Source organism: Seriola aureovittata, chromosome 1 (assembly GCF_021018895.1).
Source record: "Seriola aureovittata isolate HTS-2021-v1 ecotype China chromosome 1, ASM2101889v1, whole genome shotgun sequence".
NCBI classification, from domain to species: domain Eukaryota; kingdom Metazoa; phylum Chordata; class Actinopteri; order Carangiformes; family Carangidae; genus Seriola; species Seriola aureovittata.
Genome location: NC_079364.1, coordinates 11,449,502 through 11,469,878, shown reverse-complemented (window position 1 = coordinate 11,469,878; position 20,377 = coordinate 11,449,502).

Here is a 20,377-nt window from a genome sequence, read left to right as displayed (position 1 = left end):
TTACTGCCAAAGATCCCATTCATACATCAATTGTGGGAGTCACCTTCAATACTTCAAAAAAAGCCTCTAGTGAAAATTATTCTGTGTACAATTGAAAAAACATATCTCAAGGAACACTAAAGAATAACAAATGAAGCATCCATCTTGATAAATTGACTCTCAAGTCAATTCTTCTCCATGTAATTATAGTAGAACACTTATTGTCATTACACTGACTTGTTGAATAGGAATGTGGCTGAGATACCACTGGTTCAGACGAATCCTGTCAAACAGCTGTCTTTCATTTCTTTACCCTGAGGCTGTTCTGATGTCAGGTCATATGTGGCCATTACTTTTCCTTTTTTTTTTCATTGAGAAGCAATGACAATTCAAGTTTATTCAGGTATACATAGAATGTCAATGTGACTCATTTTACTCCACAAGACTAGCGTGGAGGCTAAATAATTCATATTGCAGGCTGCAAATGCTCACACAGACTTAATAACATCAGCCTTACAGTGTAATGAGACAGACACACAGAAATTCACTCAAGCTTCTTTTCACTTTGGATGCAGCAGGTTTTGTTTCCTGCTTCAAATGATGCACTTTGCTGTGGAAAAATGTGCATTTTATGAACACTCCGAGTTAAACATCTCAAGTTTAACCATACCATGTCACACTGCATGTTGTTCCTTGTGAGGGAGTGATACAATTTTAAAAAGTAGAGGTCGAATACATACATAAATGAATTATAGAACCGGTAAAATGCCTCTTTCTAATTCAATAATTTGCAGTCCTCTTGAACTGCCTGCCTGTGTTACTTTTTATTAATGTCTGCAGTATTAAAACATCAGTATACAGGCCTCCAACTACAAGGACAGAAACAAAATTAAGCCTTATTGGAGGGGAATAAGAGACCTGATAGCAATATAGCTCATCTTTATCTTAATATGAAATATATTGCTGTATCTAAAACATTTAATAGTAATGGACAGACAATGACCAGTACAAAAAGGGAAAGTGTCTCCAGGACACACTGTATCAAGGAGACAGAAAGAAAACAATTGAAAGTCATTCAGGTGCCAGAGAAGCGACAAATTGATTTAAGGTCTTGACCATTAGTAGCTTTCTGGAGCCCCAAGAAAAAAGGAAAAGGAAGTTTCAACTTCTCAAACAGTCTCTGACAGTGAGAGATTTTGCTTAGGGTAGGCTAGTGTTGCTTTGAAATAAACTGCACATACCTGGAAACAAAAAGAAAGTTAGAGAGCCAAGAGCTTTGGGCTAAAGCTCAAAAACCGAGGGTACAAAGTTCAGCCTGTACCAACTTTAATTAAAGGGCAACTATTGTGCTTTTCCTTATTTTCTGCTATATGGATGTACATATTAAATGTGGCAAAAGTTTCAAATAATGAGTTGAACGTATGTATAAGTAATCCCTGTCAGAAAAAAGCGCCCTCTGACTGATCTGAACACTAAATCTCCAATGTTTTGTTCTAATTCTGAGAACAACTGACGTCAGCTTTTCACAGTTTTCTTTACATGTTCATTTACTCCAAGCTCAGATTGTTCTCAGTATTTTAGCAACTTTCCCTCACGTACATCTATTAACAAAGGCAGATATAGAAACATTTTTATACACAGATTGTGCTTGAAAGACTAAATCCACTGTTATTGTCACACAATAAGTAGGTAATGGGTGTCTCTTCATAGGCACTGGGATAGATGTCTTTCCCGTCACCTATGACCCTGAACAGGCATGTTTAGGTTATAAGGAATGGAGTGATGGAAATTATTTATATATGTTGACATATGATAAGCTCCATGCTCTATCCTGTCTTTTGTGACTGTTAAAGTTTTGTACCTTTTCCTCTTACATCTGTACTAGTTAGACTATTAAATGAGATTGTCAAACACTGTGTTGCCTTGTAATGAGACCCATGTAACACTCGTTGCACTCTTGTTTTCTGTGCCCTCGTGACACTTAGCATTTGCTTATGAAAAAGAGGCATCTCGCCCTTTACTTGCACAAGTACCAAATTATAGGGATAAGATGCTATTTTTAACTGATTAGACCATCGAAGGACCTTTTTAATTTAACGGTGATAATGGAGAACTGGATACTTACACAATAATAGCTTATATGAGAAAAAGTGTTTTAGAGTGTGGCACTACAACACAACACTGTGTGTGCTGTTGGTATTTTGCTGATGTTTAATTAGTGAGATTTATAATCTGTTGCTGAGACAGCTGTGACACAAAAACCTTAGTGAGAAAGATTACATGGAGAAATACAGTAGGCCTAGTTCCTTAATATACTGCAGATTCCCTGAGCAATGAATAAAATATTGCTCCATGTTGCTAGTAAGCCTCAAGAGAGGTTTCTGTTTTATGTCCACTTACAGCCATGATCTTTCATGCCTCCAGTGAAACATCAGAGAGGCTTTGAGTTGTAGCTGACCATAAACTATGGTTGGTTTGTAGGTAAATGGGGGGTACTGCCTTACTTAGAGAGACCACATGTTCAACAGCCAGTGAGTCTGACCAGACCTGCATTATGCCAACAATATATAAACGCCATATGTTTCATTAAAAACCTTAAACCACCAATCAGAAACTCATTTAGAAATTCAAAGTCAGTAAATTTGACAATGTCATTATAGTCCATGCCAGTATCAGAGAAATGCTGATGCAGGTTACTTTTTGAAGCCAAGCTGGCAGCTGTTGATAGATTGCTATAGGACACAAAAAGGTAAATAAGGTGAAATGACACCAAACATGTACCTGATAATATGATACCTGATAATAGACACCTAATGGAAGTGTTGTATTGTGCCTGACTGACACTGATTAACCAATTACAGTGCTTGGTGGGAAGAGTTGGATAACCTGGAACCTGACTAAATTAAATGTACTGTATCAACAGACCTCTGTTATGTTTAACTGCAAACAAGGATGGAGATGCCGGTACTGTTGTTTCGACTGATTCTGTTGTCAATCACATTAGAGCTCAGCAAATTCAATATAGTCCACTGTTTGTATCATGCAAGTGCAGCATTAGTGTGAAATTCAAATAATTACCAAAACTTTTGGCATCATTAAATAAGAATAAATAAACTTGCACATTCTGGAGCTTCTCAAACCGAGAGGGAGGTGTGTTCTACTGCATAAGACTCCCTGTGAAAGTTTAGGCTGCAAACAAATATAACAACAGCAGGAGAACTTTGGAATGATGGATAGGCAGGCTAGACTTTATTCCATAAGCTGACATTTTTTTCAGCCTTCTTCAATACAATATAAATGATTTGTATTATACTATAATGAGAGCGCTCTGGAACACCAGAGGCCAAATTGTTTGGATTAAACATAATCTTAAATAGGTCAGGCGTTGCCTCCTAGGTTAGATTTGTCAAAATTCACCTTTTCATAAAATAGAGCATAATGAATTTTTTATTTTTTTATTTTAACTAAAGTTCATCAGGCTCTGGTCAATTTCAGCCATTATCAATATCCTCTATCTTATTTATAATACATTGTCTTATTTGAATTTCATAAATAACACTAATATTCTCCCTCATAAGATCGTCAGGATATTATGTAAAAGGCTCCAGGGATCACACTGCAGTGTAACTTGCTTTCCCTGAAATGGCGGAAACGCTTGGAAGGTGCTAATTTTCTTTCCCCAGAGGTGAGGAGGCCAGCAATCCTTTACCTTCATTATACAGCAGATGCAATGATGAACTCTTTGTCTTAGAGGCAAGTCATTTAACCTCCTCCTCTTACCCCAGCCATGCAGTTTGTCACTGTACAGTCATGCCACGGCGACGCCAGAGGAGAGCCAGAGGGATGAATGTCATATGAAAGTCAATGGACAGAAAGGAATTAAGATGGCAGTTGAAGACGAATCCTCCACAATGGAGGTTGTGATTAGAAGGAATTATAAAGCACATGACCACTGGGGACTTAATCACATGGAAAATACAGGGGAAGATGATGAAGATAAAGTGGCATAGAACAGAAAAGAAAAGAGCAAGAGAAAATTGCACAGGCAAAGTCCCTGGCTCATAATGACATAAATATGTATGGGAATTCAGCTTGAACACTAACAATACCAAAGAAAACAGTAAGGCGATATTTTTGCACTGCTTTGTAACATTACCATTCTTTTTCTCATAGGACTCAAGTTTAATGAAGGTGTTGTTGTTGTTGATGGACAGCACAGGTAAAGCTATACCCCTGATACAAGACCGTGCATGATCCCAGCCATGGAGGGATAGGTGGGAATAATGTTATCTGAAATTCTTCAGCATTTGTCTTACCATGTATTTATATGAAAGTTTATCTATAACAATAGACTCAACACTGCTCTATAGCCAAGTTTCCATCCAAATATAATGTATGCTATGTGAATATTTGAGATAAACAGCTGGTATAACTACTTCTCCACTTGAGCACCGTTGAACCTTTGCAGAAACAGAAAAGGATAATGTAATGAATAGAGCACCTATCAAACTTCACACAATGGGAAACAATATTTTTCATGAAATTTAAGTCTGCTTCATGTATTACTATTATTATTAAGAGGTCTCCTAAAATCTTTGAGATGTTTGAACATTCAGTTTTTTTTATTGTTTATTTCTTTGTTTTTTTAAGTGGAAACTGGAAAGTGGAAGCACATGAAATCAGGTGGATTCAAATGCATTTTTTGTCACAATTTTATGAAAGTTTGTTGTTGCTATTAGTTATAAATGTTTCAATTTTAGTCATGATAATCCCTAATTTTTCTATGAGTATGGTAGGTCAGAGGGCACTAAATACACTGTTGTGTAATGATCCTCATCTACTGTTGTGTACTGTGTGTAATAATACTTCATTGTCTCAATCAGAAATAAAACAGTCTGCACTGAACAAGTTTTGATCCAGAATCCCAAAACTGCATTGAATCAAATTAATGCTGCTTGCTTCACCATGTCACATGACATTGAAACCCCGTGGGAGCAAGGTGACTTCAGTTTTCCGAGTCAGGCGGCTGCAGTTGCTCTCCGCTGGCTTCACCGACTGGGAGCCACCTCCGGAACGACAGCACTTTATCTCGATTGGCTGAAGGCTTCACTTACACACATGACGTGTTCTACGTTTTTATTCTAAGAAATTCAGATCCTCCTTTACAGAGATGGACAAAGTACACAGCTCCATTACTTTAGTCAGAGTATAGATACTCCTGGTCAAATATTACTCCTATACAAGTGAAAGTTGTTCAGTTAAGTTGTTTATTTGAGTTAAAGTACTGGAGTACTTGAATTTAATACTTGAGTGTTCAAAAGTACATTTTTTTTATGTCAACATATTGTCGTGTCGTTCCACATTTACAGAATGTAATGACTCTTAACCAACCTATTGCATGAACTGACTGTAGAATCTGGAAAATAAAAGCTTGTAGAATATGATAGAAATACTGTAGACATGGACATAAAAACAACTGAATCAACAAAAGGAGCCTTTGTTTTTGTATTTTCTTTAGTCTTAACTCAACTTTAGTGATGAAGTCTGGTCGTGGTAAACACAGAAAACATTTCAAATTTAATGAATCTTTCTTCAAACGTTCAAACATGTTCTTCAGATCAGACCCTGGTGAAGAATCTTCTGCCTCATCTATCTAACGTCAGCATAGTTAAGACACTGACAGGTTAAAACATGACTAACAGTGGAGGAGTTGGCTGTGGTTGTTTTTTCTCCCGTGATGAACATAATACAGTGGAACAAAGTTCATTCGTCTGACTAAAAGCCGCTTCAAAGTAAGTATACTTCATAGTAATGTGGAGTCAGAAGTACAATATTTGTCTTTTAAGCATAATAGAGTAAATGTCAGGAGTTTCCAATAAGAATATTACTCTAAAAATACTTGAAAGATAAGCTTAAGTACAGGACTCAAGTAAAGGTAGCCTACTTAGTTAGGCTACTGTCCACCCCAGCTCTTTTATGGTTATCTTAGCAATTTATTTGATCTCCTCCTTCTGACAGCTCTTTTTAAATATAGACACCAACACTAGAGTTTTCATTTCCAGCAGAAAGCTGTAAAGCAGTTAAGATCAGAGTTTGTTACTGTAAAGGAAATAATATTCTCATAAAGGTCATATTTTTTATTCTTTAGATTTCCTTTCTTTTCACCTCCTGACAACATGGTGACCCTTGTTTTTTTATTCTCAAGTCTTCGGTTCTCAGTGAAACAAAAAGTGTGACCTTTCCCCCAAATACCTTAACCCATGACCCTCCACGTTTTCATAAAACATTACTAAGATTTAATTTCATGTGTTAAAAGTCTAATGGAAACTTGTGTCTGGTCTGAACATGTTTAAGAACATGTGCATGTGTTTGGGGGAGTAAACTGTGTGAATAGATTTTGCTAAACAGTCATGTTTGTCACATATAGTCATATATTGAGGGTAACAGTCATCATTTTTAAAATTTTCGGGGGTGAGTTGTGTGAACAACCTGCTGCTGTTACACAGGTGAAGTCGCGCAACGGGAAATAGACTGTCGGCCGATTTAACTGCAGTCGTGTGACACTCCGCCCCGGAAGTCACCGGCAGCTCACGGTCACAGTCAAGTCAGGCCAGTCAGCTGAAGTCTAACACACCTAATGACTTCTTACCTTTGCAACCATTCTCACTCCTCGTGCCTAAACCTAAAAAAATCCAACCGGTGAAGGCAACGACCATTAGCCAGTCAGAGGCAATGTAGGGCGGGACATGTCAGCTCTTTAGAAGGGTCCGTAAGCTTACATCCGGGTACTGTAGCATTGATTGCTAATCGAAGGATCGTCACCACTGTGGGGCCTGTTGCTAAGAGGTGTCAGGCTAGGACTGACTTGGCGGCATTTGAGGAGCCTCTCCAGCCACCCAACTTCAATTTTCTGGCCAGACGTTTTGGGAAAGAAACTTTCAGCCGTGCATGTACATCAACTTGGTTTGCTAAATGGAAGTGGTTTTATTACGTGACGGAGTGTGGTCAGGTTGTGTGTTTTGCTTGGGTGAAGAGGCAGCAGAGGGAAACCGGTTGATGTGGTGACCCTTCACCGTCCCGAGGAGCTGGACCCAGACCGTCCTGATGGCCACATTTGGAGTATTGTAACTACTGGAGCACATTGTCTGCAGCTCAAGGTAAGTTATTTGGTTTAAACTGCCGCCGAGCAGCTTAATATTCAGCTGTCAATTACTATTAACTGATATAACTTTGTTGAAAAAACTTGCATATTTGGATATGTTCTTGTGTGCTGTGCGCAATGGGCTTGTGGACATTTGTTTTGCAATGTTGTGGCATTACTGTGAACTATTATTGTGCAATAGCATTAAGGAGTCCTTTTTTTAGAGACCTGGCTGCTGCTGCTGTTGTTGATGCTGCTGCTTTTTTGGTGTGTGCAGTGGTATTGATGTAGGTTTATGTTGTATTTGTATGGGTTGTATTGTATGGGTTGGGGTAAAATGCTCCTTCCACTACAGCACCCCCAATTTAAAACATCTTCTGGCAGCCCTGCTTAATGCAGTCAATTCACAATTAGAGATGAATTTGTCTTTTGTTCTTGTGACCATGTTTTTATTGCACTATTTCTGATCCAGGAACATACGAAAAGATAAGGAAAGGGAAATATAAGATATTTTTTGTTTTAAAGACCAGAGGCTCTTTGTCATTTGGACTGTACATCTAAACATTTCGAGAAGGGCAGTATCAGCAACAAGCAATTATCAGTGCACTCAGTCAGTGAGAGTAGATGTGAGAGAATGAACACATTAATCATTGTTATCATGACTGCTACTAGTATCAGTCCACTACAGTATGTGGGTTGCATTAACGTGAGTGGGACTGTGCATGCATGTGTAAAAAGGGCTACAAAATGTATTAAATGACCAGGTCCACGAGAGAAGCGAGAGGTGCATCTTTGTAGGTGTGCATTAGCAGGTTATTCTTTTTATCACCAAACTCTGTGTGAGAGAAGAAAGGAAAAAAAGTGGGAGAGAAAGCGCATGGAGGTCATATCTAGAAACAAACTGTTGAATTATTTACCATGATAACGATGATGCAAGAGGATGGATTGGAAAACATTGTGGAGGAAAACACTTTTGCCCAGTACCTCGGCCCACTCAACTCACATCGTAAAACATGAGACAACTGGAATGGGATCAGTAGTTACTCGAAAGAGTTAAGGAGAAGCCTGAGGCTGTACTTTAAAGAGAAACCAAAGTGTTGTCAGAAGTCATTCCAAACATGCAGGGGGCTTTGATATTTAATGTTATGAGTTTCTTTATTTTGTTATCATCAATTTTTCCTGTCTATTTTTTTTTACATAAAATTTGAATTCTCACAAACAAAATAGTTGTGCATGATATCAGAGATTTTTTTCCTGGGATTAGTGTCACTTATCAGAACTTGTGTAAATAAATTGCATAATTTAGCCCTTTGATCAAAATGTCACCAAACCTTACAAAATATTGGACTTTTCAACTCCTCTAAAATATAGCAAAGACAAATAGAAACATAAATAAATCAGAGTCAGATGTTGTGCTTCTCATAAATTACTTACAATGCAGCCACGATAACCTTTGTAAGTCTTATTTTCAAGAGCATGCTTAAGCATTTCTGACTGACTATTGAGCGCTCACACATCATGTTTGGATACACTTCAAAGTGGTTGAGTCTGTAGCATCTCTTGAGCTTTGGTCTGCATATTTTATAACTTCTATCATAAAATAAAAATGATGAGGGGTAGTGACTCAGTTCAAAAAATGCAGATATAGCCACCATGTGGTGATTTCTAATTAACTTATTATTGAGAAACAATGGAGAACAAAATTGTAGTAGAGTTTAGGGTAACATTAGTTTCAGACCAACATGCAAACCTCTGAGTTACATAATGATAAAGAACAACATACAATGTACATGATGTTAATCATGCAAAAAGGAAGAAAGAACATTGCTGAAGGAAAAGTGTTCCTTTTCGACTTATTCAGTGAAAGAAATGAATGCTGAAGACAATGTCACTCATTGAAAGGGAGGCTTTTTTCTCATTACTAAAGTAAAAGTAAAGTAAAATCAACAACAGCAGTTCCACACCACAGTTCATGCAAATATTTGGTTTCAATTACATAATGCCAGGACCATTTCTAGAGTCTGTTGGGGCCCTAGGCAAAAAATTGCCAGAATAAAAAATGAATGAAATCTAAATACTTTTTTTAGGTAAAATGTTCACATCAGAATTTTCAAAATATAAATAATAAAGAACAATACAAACCCAAATAAATAACAAAATAACTTGAATGTTGTCACATTGTAAACCCACATTACAAGGCCAGTGCTCATCAACAAACAAAGCTCCTTTAGGGTTTAGGTTTCCTACTGAGCCGTGTTGGCAACATAATTATTTTCTCACTAGATTTGGCGACTTTTAAAAGCCCTTAGCTACTTTCTTTCATAAAAGCAGCTGGCAGCATATCTAGTGACTTTTTGGACAGACCTTATATCTTCTCCTTCTCAGTGAATAAGCTCTAATGTGGCTGATGGTGTTCAGTGGGTGGGCCAGACAGAGATGTGAATAGGCTGTGAATGGGCGTACCTAACAACCAATTACTGAGCCCCATTGTTTTTATTCTAAATGACCTAACTTTACTATCTAAGTTTGATTTTGTGGAGTTACCAATAGTGAATTTATTCCAGTGCTCTATTAATAATATTTCAGTTACACAGTCTGTGCAATAGCCTGCATTGAAACATTTTTTAATACAAGAGTGTGAGATTTAGCTGCACACTGAGGAGCTGGGGAAGCCTCTGCATAATGCTAAAGCTCCTGTCATCCAAAAAAGAAAAAAGCATGTCTATATCTGTGATCTAAAAAATTTAAATTACACTTTAGGGTAAAAAAAAAAATCACAACTCTTGGTCTAAATACATTATAAAAAATATGAATTTTTAAAAAATTGCATTTGAGGTGACGACAAATAATACAAAATTAATGATTTAGCTCAGTTCAGGGTCCTGGTTTTGTGCATTTTGGGTCACTGTCACATGGCATTAATGAATCCATGATATAACAGAGCCACCATTAATGTTATTGGCAACACCTGTACTTTTTCTGCTATGACAAGTCAAAATGTCTGCTGCAGAGAAGACCTACACAGGCTTCACATGATGTGTCAAATGTTCGTTTTGAAGCTGGAAAAATTTTAAATCGGCACAAATGAATCTTTAAAAACATAAAACCTCCCACAAAAATCACATCAGCTGTTTTCATGTAGGTTAACATTTTACTATGAAATGGCTTTTTTAAAAAAAATGTATCATAAAATAGTGGTCATTCACCAGATTTTATACAGTCCAAAGAAAACAAGAAACATTTGCGGCAACTAAGTCAATCAGATTCAAGAGACGGGGGCCATAAAAAGTTACAATGTAGATCAGTACATCAAAATGCAAAGTAGAGCCCACACATTTTCAAAAAAACAAGGAACATCAGAAGACTTTAATTATACAAATACATGTAGATAAAGATTATACATATCTTGAGGCTGTAGCTGTCATGCCAAATCTGTCATCTGGGAAATTTGTCAGTAAGACAAACCAAATCCTGTCAAAACCATTAGAGGATGAGAAAAAATAAAAGACTGTGGTGTTTATACTGTGTGCAGTAACTGCTCATTTATATCCACGTATGGATGAACAGAAATCTGACATTTGTAATGGTAACCTGAAAAAAACGACGGGATGTTGTCATCCATTTCTGTATTCTCTGATGTTGGTTCTCGGAAGGTAACCATCTGAAGATGCAAGGAGCCCTATTGAAGAACATGAACACGAACACGAAAAAGAAAGCAATTTTTAATTGTCAAAGTCTTTAAAAACAAAAATAAATATGCAATGAACAAGCAATTCAGGCAAATGAAGAATCTCAAGCAACAAAAAGGAGTTAAAGAAAAGTTCATAGAAAGATTGTTATCATAAAAAATCCTTCAGTGACACATGTTTTAAATGAACTCACACTGCCTAAGTAGATCGATCTGGCACCCCTGATGGCAACAGCTCACTATGGCCTAGGATACTATTTCAACATTTATTGTGTCATTAAAATTTATTTGCTCAGGGGAAGGTCACTCCTTTTTAAAATTCTTGAGGAGGGGTCATTAAAAACTCTTACTTAAGGTAGGGTCATTAAAATTTAATCCATCTCAATTCCTACAGGTATCGCAAACATTTTATTAACAACCGCACACCGTCAGATGTTTTATATATCACAAATAGCGGCAAATAGCTAAAGGAAATGTGCTGCTGTGATGTATCTGATTCAAGCCGTACTGTATCTGTTGTGAAGGCAGACTCCTGGTTTCTCCTGGTCGTTCATTTACACGAGCCCGGTGCAGGGTTGTGCCTTTATAATGAGCCGGTTCTCACCAGGAAGAATGAGAGCATTGCTTGTTCATCCAAATGCTTAAAATGACAAGCTGCCTTTTGCAGTCTTGTGAGTAATGATGCTACGTAGCAAAGATGGAAGCAGCATGACACACTGGAAAATTCTTAGGGAGGAGGTTGGGTGCAAAAGGTGTGTGGCAGCAGTAGTATGTGCAGTCGATGTTGATATTTTCTCTCTAACCTTAACCAAGCAGTTTTATTTGTTAACTTTGCATGCTGCCAGGAAATGCACAGTAGGTTTGTCAGAGCTTTTTTTTAATGAAAACAGACATTTCTACGATGGCTGAAGATGATGTTGGTGATAGCGGTGAGAATGAACCCATGAAGTAAAGTTTCAGGTCGTGAAAACCAAAAGGACAAGCTGAAAGACGCTAAAAGTTTCTGTGTGGCTGAGGGTAACTGTGGAGCCTGGTGATAATTCACTGTGGGTTCATTACTACGAGTGACCCCCCTGACATTACATCAAGTCACCTGATTCATTGTTATTATAAAATATTGATCAGAGCAGCTCCAAACAATCCTTAATCATAAGTTGACAGGTCAGAAAATGCTCCTATGTATCATTTTTTGCAACATTTTTTTTTACTTAGGTTGTACTACAACAAACTACCACTACAATCAACCATCTTTGTTGTTAAGGTATGAGGATTTGCTATAGCAGAATCTTGGCCACAATGTTAAATAATGTAGATTAATAATTTTAACTTTATATGCATGGGAAATCATCTTTATCTAAGTTTGTATAATGATATAATATTTAACTGCCTGCATTTATGTATATAAACTCATATACACAATACAGCATAGACTCATATATGTACACTTGTGTATATTCTGTACATAATGAGGCTTGTAATCAGTTGAAGGAAAATAGTACGTGTCACAATATTGACTTTGGAAGACCAAATTGAAGAGCTCAAAGCAGAAATATATGTTGGCAATCAGAGTGAATAATAACTGTCTGCTTGATATGCACTAGTGAGGCTTGAGATCACTTTTGTATGTTTTTGCTCAAGTGTAATTAAGTTAATGAATCTCATTGCAGATGCAGAGCATAATAAGATTAAACATTATCAATGGTAGTGGACTTTTCCAGCCCATCAGATTTACACTCCAGTCCCAAGGGATCTGTGTATTATCAATTAGGTCTGAAAATGAGGAATGTTCTTGCATCTTGTGGGGGAGGAACAGCACCTCTCTGAAAGTCTGCCATGGCCTGCTGCTCATGTTCACACTGATCTTGTGTGGTAACTCCTACGTAAACACACATGCACACGCACACACATACACACAAACTAACACGATATATAGATAACAACATTATAGCTTCAAGCTCACTGATTCCAGTTAACATACATGTAACATACAAGTAAGTTCACGAAGCACATAGAAACAAGGGACATGCACTTCAACCAAGCATATACTAAAAGTGATACAGCTGAGAGACTATGGGCATCATAAATATTTATAACTTGAATAAAGATCAACACGTAGTCACTCTAGATATTTTAGTAGACTATTGGTTGAACATTGCAAACCACAAGCGAGCTCACCACTGAGAGTTAAACCCACTGCATTAGCAATAAAGTAATTATTTATACAAGACATTAATAAATCAGCCTCATTATGAGCTTGGTTATGTTTCGTACTTCACATGAAAGTTAAACTGATGTAAGACCTGAGCTGTTTTAGGGTTGTGATCTAATTTGGGATTACTCAGCCAAAGAAAGATCTGTCAAAAGCACCCACAGGTTTGTTTCATACTACAAACTTTAGGCTACATTTACCATCACACAGTTTTGCTCCTATGGTTGTGGACAAATGCACCAATCACTCAACTTGCTTCTGATTGGACTGGAAATAAATTAGCTACCAAAATAAGGTTCCAGGTGTGTTTTGAGAAATAGGCTATGCAGTTACTGAATTATGCCCCATTTCATATCTATCACACCAAGGTTGGTGTAATACTTAATCCTAAAGTTCAGAAGTACTGATGGGTCTAATATGTATCTGGCCCGACTTGATCAGTTCACTGTTATCCAGTCCATCTTGTTGTGGAAACTTGGTAAATGTTGTCTGGCTCTGACTTTACGGTGGCCCTGAAAACACACCATTTCACAACACAACGACACTTCAGATTACGGAAAGGGTGGAACAATAATTCAACTATGTGACTGGACAAAACCCAAGTCAATTCAGAGTTTATTCAAAGGATTTGTTAAGGTGGATTGGTGGTGGATTAGATCAATTGCTGTGATTGATGGTTTCACTGTCAGGCAAATGGTGGCATTCTGGGCATGTGTTGACTAGAATCGTTAACTACATGGAAGTCCGTTCGATAGCTAACTGGCCAATAATTTAGGCCTTTGGTGGAAAAAGCTACGCCTGGAACGCTTAATTTCCAACTAGAGTTTGTGTTGCATAGGCCCTCTGCATCTTGTGGCATCATGTATCGGGCCGAGCTGCAGACCTGCAAGATACGATGAAAGCATATTGAGAATTAAACCATGTCATTTGCTAAAATCATCGGTGTAACGTCAGAAAGACGTTGTACTCTAGTGACTGTAATGTAAAACAGATGTTAAATTTTTTACAGCAGAACTTGAAGTTTCTTTAAATGATCGTTGTAAATGAGCATCTCAGACCAAAACAAATTCCCCTCACATTCTCAGTCAGCAAGTGAAAGCGACCGCCAACAAGAGGCAGAACTGAATTAAGTTATGTGTACTTGAGAGCCAATAAAAAACAATCCAGCCACAACCATTAGCCAATGCTAGGATTGCTGTGATATGCTGACATGGCATTGCTGGCAGTAATCCAGCTAGCGATAGCAACGTTTGCCGAACACATTCATAATATGGGTAACAGCAAGTTGGCTGAATTATCATACCTTCTGTAGCCGGTCACTAACGATAACAGGCATGTAACATTTAGAAGCCATCCAGTTACTTATACATTTAGGGGAAGAAAAGCCAGTCCTGAGTCAAACTGGAGCCTCGTAGTAGCTCATAGGACTCTCCATCTTGGTAAAGCAAGACCAGTATGGACTAGGAAAGATTCAAGCCTTGCACTTTTCCGCTGGGACTGGCCACACAAATGACACTGATGGAGCTGGTAAAGACACTAACAGATGTTTTGAGGGTCCCATGGCCAGTCCACCTGTTTTTCTGACATTTAACTTTGGTCACCTAACGTCAGAACCTATATTCAACCAAATGTCAACATCTAACCATGTTGGTTGCCAGCTGCGTGCCAGCTGGGTGTGTTCACTCAGGAAGCAGAAGACCTGGGCAGGACTGCCACTAGTTAGAACTGGTTAAAGATTAGTATGTAGAAGCATGCATTACATGTTTTAAAACACCATATCTGACCTTATGTCAGCATTGTGGGCCAAATATCAGGAATACGCAAAACACATTTTTCAGAGAGATGATTTCAATCATTTAAACAACATATTTAAACAAACTATAATGCAGAGCTTAATAGATGTGAGTCATTTGATTGTGTTTCAGGCACCCTTTGGTGGCAGAGCTATGAGGTAGTTTCAGTTCAGTTTGCTTTCAATTAAAAGTTTTTGCTGGAACAAAACCTGAAAATAGTCTATGGATAGACGCAAACTAATGGAAATAATAGAAAGAGAGAAAAAAAACAATTTTGATAACACCAGAGACATCATGAATGTCATTGCTCTTGAAACGATTTTACCAGGGTGTTGAAGAATATTTCTTTACTCAGAAAAAAAACTGTTTTGAGCCTGAATTAACTCACAGAACGTTGCCAGTCAGTCAGTGTGCATGAATCTGTACGTGCACATGCAGCCAAATCCAAGGGAAGGAGGAAGTCATTAAAAGGGTGATTCTTGGCCTTGCTCAGTGTCTGTTGATTTGTTCACTAGTTGAGGGCAAAGTGAAGGATACAACCATCAAATGGACATGAAGAAGCCAGAAGGAAGTGGTAGAAGATGCGATGCGATGAGAGGTGGGGTGGAGGTGGAGGGGAGAGAGGAGAGGATCTGTAGGAGACTTGGATTTGAAAAAAATCTATTAAGGTATTAAAAGGAGGAACATGAAAGACATTTAGGCTGAACTGAAAGGTAGACAGCACACACTTCATAGTGTAAATCACAGGTGTACTTCTACTGCATGAAAAGGGAAGGTGTCCTAAAACAGTCTTTCCAAATATAAATAATGATGTCTTCTAACTTCCTCGTTACTCAAATCTCAAAACAACATCTTGTTTCACACACTCAGCGACCCCAATGTCTACAGCAACAAAAGAGTGTTTTATTGATGGTAAAAGCTCATCTCTACACTCCAGAATGTCAGGGCATCAATGAAAATACATCACGGAGAGGAAGCAGTCAACTTCAGCCTCCACACTGACAATAAATCTGAGATTGAGAGGGCCTTGTAGGATATGTGAAAAAACTCGTTCTTGCTGATGAGAAAGGTACGTGACGCAAAAGGACGCTCCATCTAAAATGGGCTTCTGTCAACACAGAAATGGAGGGGATGAAGCAGCGCGGGGGAAGGGGTGGGGGGGGGGTGAGCAGTGGATATGCGAAGGACAGCAGATGAGCAGTTGTCTCCACACCAGATTCATATTCTCTGAGCCTGTCAACAAGACACTTGGAGAATACATTTGATTCCAATGATGGGATTAACACGGCAGGGATGGGGAGAACTGATAAAGAGAGGAGTAAGGTGTAAAGTAGAGAAAATTGGGAGAAAAGAGCCGTTGTTTGAGAAATAACAGCTGCTGCTGCAGACTGAGACAGAGGGAGTGAGTGCACTGAAAAACGGTGAGAAGATGAATCTCTGTTGGCCTCGAGTTCTGCAGACACTCCCAGACTCACCTGACCTTTGCAAACCTCACCATTTCACTTACCTGTTATGTTTGTGGTAGCAATCTGAGCATTTTCTATTGTGGCGGATTTTTTGTTGGTCTGTATCAGACAAAATGTTCCCAATGTAAACTGAATATCTATCTATCTATGTATCTATCTATCTATCTATGTATCTATCTATCTATCTATCTATCTATCTATCTATCTATCTATCTATCTATCTTACACACAAACAGCAATAGCCTGCATTGTGCTTGCTAGCAACAAAACATGTTTTCACAAGTTTTGTCTAACAAGGAGACACTCTAGTCAGGCTTCAAATTGTACAGCTACAAGCTCGTCCCTGTCAACATCTCCAGCTTCTTTCCAGTCTCTTCTTCCATACAAACACACAGCACTTGCCTCCTTTGTATCCAGCACACTGCTAACTGAAAGCAACAGGACCACGAGTGATCGACAGTGTGCAGAGTTCCTTGCTTCTGTTCGGTCTACAGAGTTTTGGTTCCATGCACCTGTCACTAAACCGTCGTGGTGTACAAGACCTCTTTTGAACTGTACCATGTGCACCACAGAAATAATTTGAAAAATACAATAGGCTTTTGTGTTAAAAAGCAGCTACTCTATCTTCCAGTCTGCGCTGCTTGTGAACACAACTTTAAGTGTTGTCGGCTCATTTGTTCACCTTATTTGTACTTGTTTTACTCCATTGCTTTGGAGGACTATACTTCTGGCTCTTGTTCACACTGGGCTACATGAGATATTATGTAACGTTTAAATATCTACATGATTTACTCTGCATGAGTGAGTTAATATGTAACTAACCGTGCAACTCTGTAAAATTAATATTACATTACAATATGTGATAGTATGGAAAACAGTTTAAAAGGTGGAACTTCCACATCTGCAATTTTAGGTTGTCTTATTAAGTCTTAATTAGTGATCATACTACTGTACATATTTGAACATAGTTTTCATTACTTTCCTACGATTAGACTTTGAATATAATTTAATACAAATGATGACTTCTTTTCAAATAAATTGTCTGTTTATAAACACTTGAAAACATTATTATACATGATGTTTATTTGAGACAGAAGTGACTGCAGAGATAAAAGTACAATAACAAAGTACAACAGTGCAGAACAACTAGAAAGATTTTGCTCTATCAAAGGCTTCAGATTATATGTATTGGCTTTTTCATCAGGCCTAATGACCATTACATTTTTATTCCATTTTTTTTTTTAATTCTGTCAGAGCAGAAAACTATGGTATCAGAATATTATAACATATTAACATTCTCATTAAAGGCACATCTAATTTAATTAATTTGAGCAAAGAACCTGAGGAGTGAACTCCATAAATTACAAGACTCAAAACTGACTAAAGCATTTCTTTTCCGCTGCGGTGAGAAAGTGCAGGAGCTGATCCAGTGCTTTGGAACCATTTTACAGCAGCCATGTCACAAAGCTCCCTTGGCACACAATGATTTGTAATTTGTAATTACAAGGATTGATTAAAATGACCTCACTGGGTTACAATTTATTTAAAAAAAAATCCAATTATTAGACCGTTGAGGTCTTCAGCTGACAGATTGCAATTCGGCAAAGCATATCTGGGAAAAGAGACATGCAGCCATCTCTTACCAGGGGTCAGATGTTACAAAAATAATGTCAGCTCTAGGAGAAAACCATCATCATTTCTATGCATCTCCAAAATCAGCATTGATTTGATCATGCAGTATGCACTCATGCTACTTGCCATACAAATATGATTTTACCTCAGTCTCCCTTAGTCATTGTGAAATCTCTGTCTAATGTTCCATCTTTTTCAAATAGAAAGAGCCTGGATAACAAATTAACTTAGGCTGGACACAAAGGCAGAGGTGGGGGAGTGGTATCCGTCACTGGCAGCCATCACATCTGTCACCACTCTTCAATAACTCTCAAAATGTCGCTCTCCTTTGCTTTTAATCAGATCCTGCAGTAACAGCACTCAATTTGTCTCTCAGTTTGTTTCGACAGACTCTCAGTTTGTCTCGACAAGCTGGCATGCTGTGAATTATGTAACAGACCCCATTTGAGAGCTGCGATAACTAATATACATGCATCAAAATTCATATCTCTCGCAAGGTCCTAAATTATTTGTGTAGCTTTTGCAGCGCAAATTAAATCTCACAAAGATGTGTGCTTTGCTACGTGGCTCCATCTATCTTGGTCTGGAGCAGTAATTAGATTATCATTCAGCTGATGAGCTCCCATCACTCGGCCACCCATTTACTGAACTACTGTATGTACACACTCAACACAAACAGACACACACAGTCTTGCGCTTGCTTTTTCTTTGAATACCAATTGTAAGCAGTGCACACAATGTTGAAAGCATTCAGTTTAAGCTGGTGTAGCAAATGTACCTGCAAACATATGGACAACCACATATTAATGAAAGATTAATAATATACAGAAATAATTGTGATGTTTATTTTTACCCATGTAGCTTGTGTTCATTAAAGGTCCCATATTGTATAGAGTGTGATTTCCATGTCTGCTTTAATTATAAAGTAGGTCTAGATTCCAAAATAATACTATGAAAGTATCAAAGTGCTCAGTCCATGGATTAACACACACATCCTGTATTCAGAAAGTGAGCCTTAAAACGAGCCGTCAGGACCTCTGTAACTTAGTGATGTCACAACAGAGCAGTCACCGATCTCAGCCATGCCCCAAGCCCAGCCCACCTTGACCCAACATCCAACCTTGCAGGATCTGGTTTCATCTGGGTGTTTACCTGAAATCTGCAATATTTTGTAGTCAATCACTCAGAGTTCAGTCAGCCAATCAGAAAAGAGGCTCAGAATCGCTTGTCTGATTTGCCGACCTGTTGTTGCTATAGCTCCAGAGAGAAGCGTGAGAGAGATGTAAAATTACATTGAGATGGTTTTTGGTGCTGGTATAAAATATGGGACCTTTTTTAATTAATTTGATCATTAAAAAAACCTAACTTAAGGGGAGCCTTAACCTACACAGAGAACAATACCTACAGTCTACACATAATTTGTGTGTAGTGAATAGTGCCTAGAGGGTGAGAGAGAAAAGAGAAAAACAGAAAGCGAGAGATCACAGTGAATAATAGCAAGAAGTGTAAAAAGCTTGGAACAGATCAACCATGAAGCCTTTGAGAGTTATTAAGTTATTAATGATGAGTAACTATTGATGAGTCATTCTGTTTACACCGGTTTGGCCACCCTTCAAACCAGGATTAATCAAACTAAGCCTAATCAATAATGAAAATAACAGCAAGGAGTAAGAAGATATTTTCACTCCTTGCTTTATTACATTTACTGGACACCAGAGCTTCATAACTGGAAAAAATTAAAGTTTAAGGCAGACAGCTGGATCCTCCGTTGGCTTGGCACCAGTGTGACACAATTATAGTAATTCCTCAGCACGACCACAAATTCTTACAAATACTTCTGTGTATTCAAAAGCCTGTTTGGGAAGGAAATGATGTTGATTTCCACCCCCCTGAAATGTCAGTTTCCTTTTTCATTTGATTATATCAAAAGATTATCTAAAGCATGGATAAGTGGAGGGAATATTCAACAAAGATTTAAAATTTATGTCACATTAACGTCTGAAATCATTCAGACGTTAATGTGACATAGGCGAGGTCAATGCCAGGGATAATGAAGAACAGCAATGTAACAAGAAAAAAAAAATCTGTGGTTGAAAGGTCAATGTTTGAAGATAAAACTTTAAAGTAAGATTTAGTTTAAAGCAAAAGAACAGAACACTCAATATCAAGAAACTCTAATCTGATCTTTTTGGAAGCGAGAGAAGAGCGGGGATTGGACCACATCTTTTTTGGCAAGCTTAGGGGTCTGATCTGACTATGTAACTTATGCAGGGCATCATCCCAGTTTCACAGCTGGCTTCCAGAACAATCTCTCCTCAAACATCGGACAATCCATCTTGCCTTTTCATGCTATTCTGTACACACAAGAAGAAAAAAAAGTGGGGGGGAGTAACACATCACAAGAAGAGATTAGAAAGATGCTATCTAGCCTACATCTGTGCATACCCCTATCCAAACTATTAATCAAGG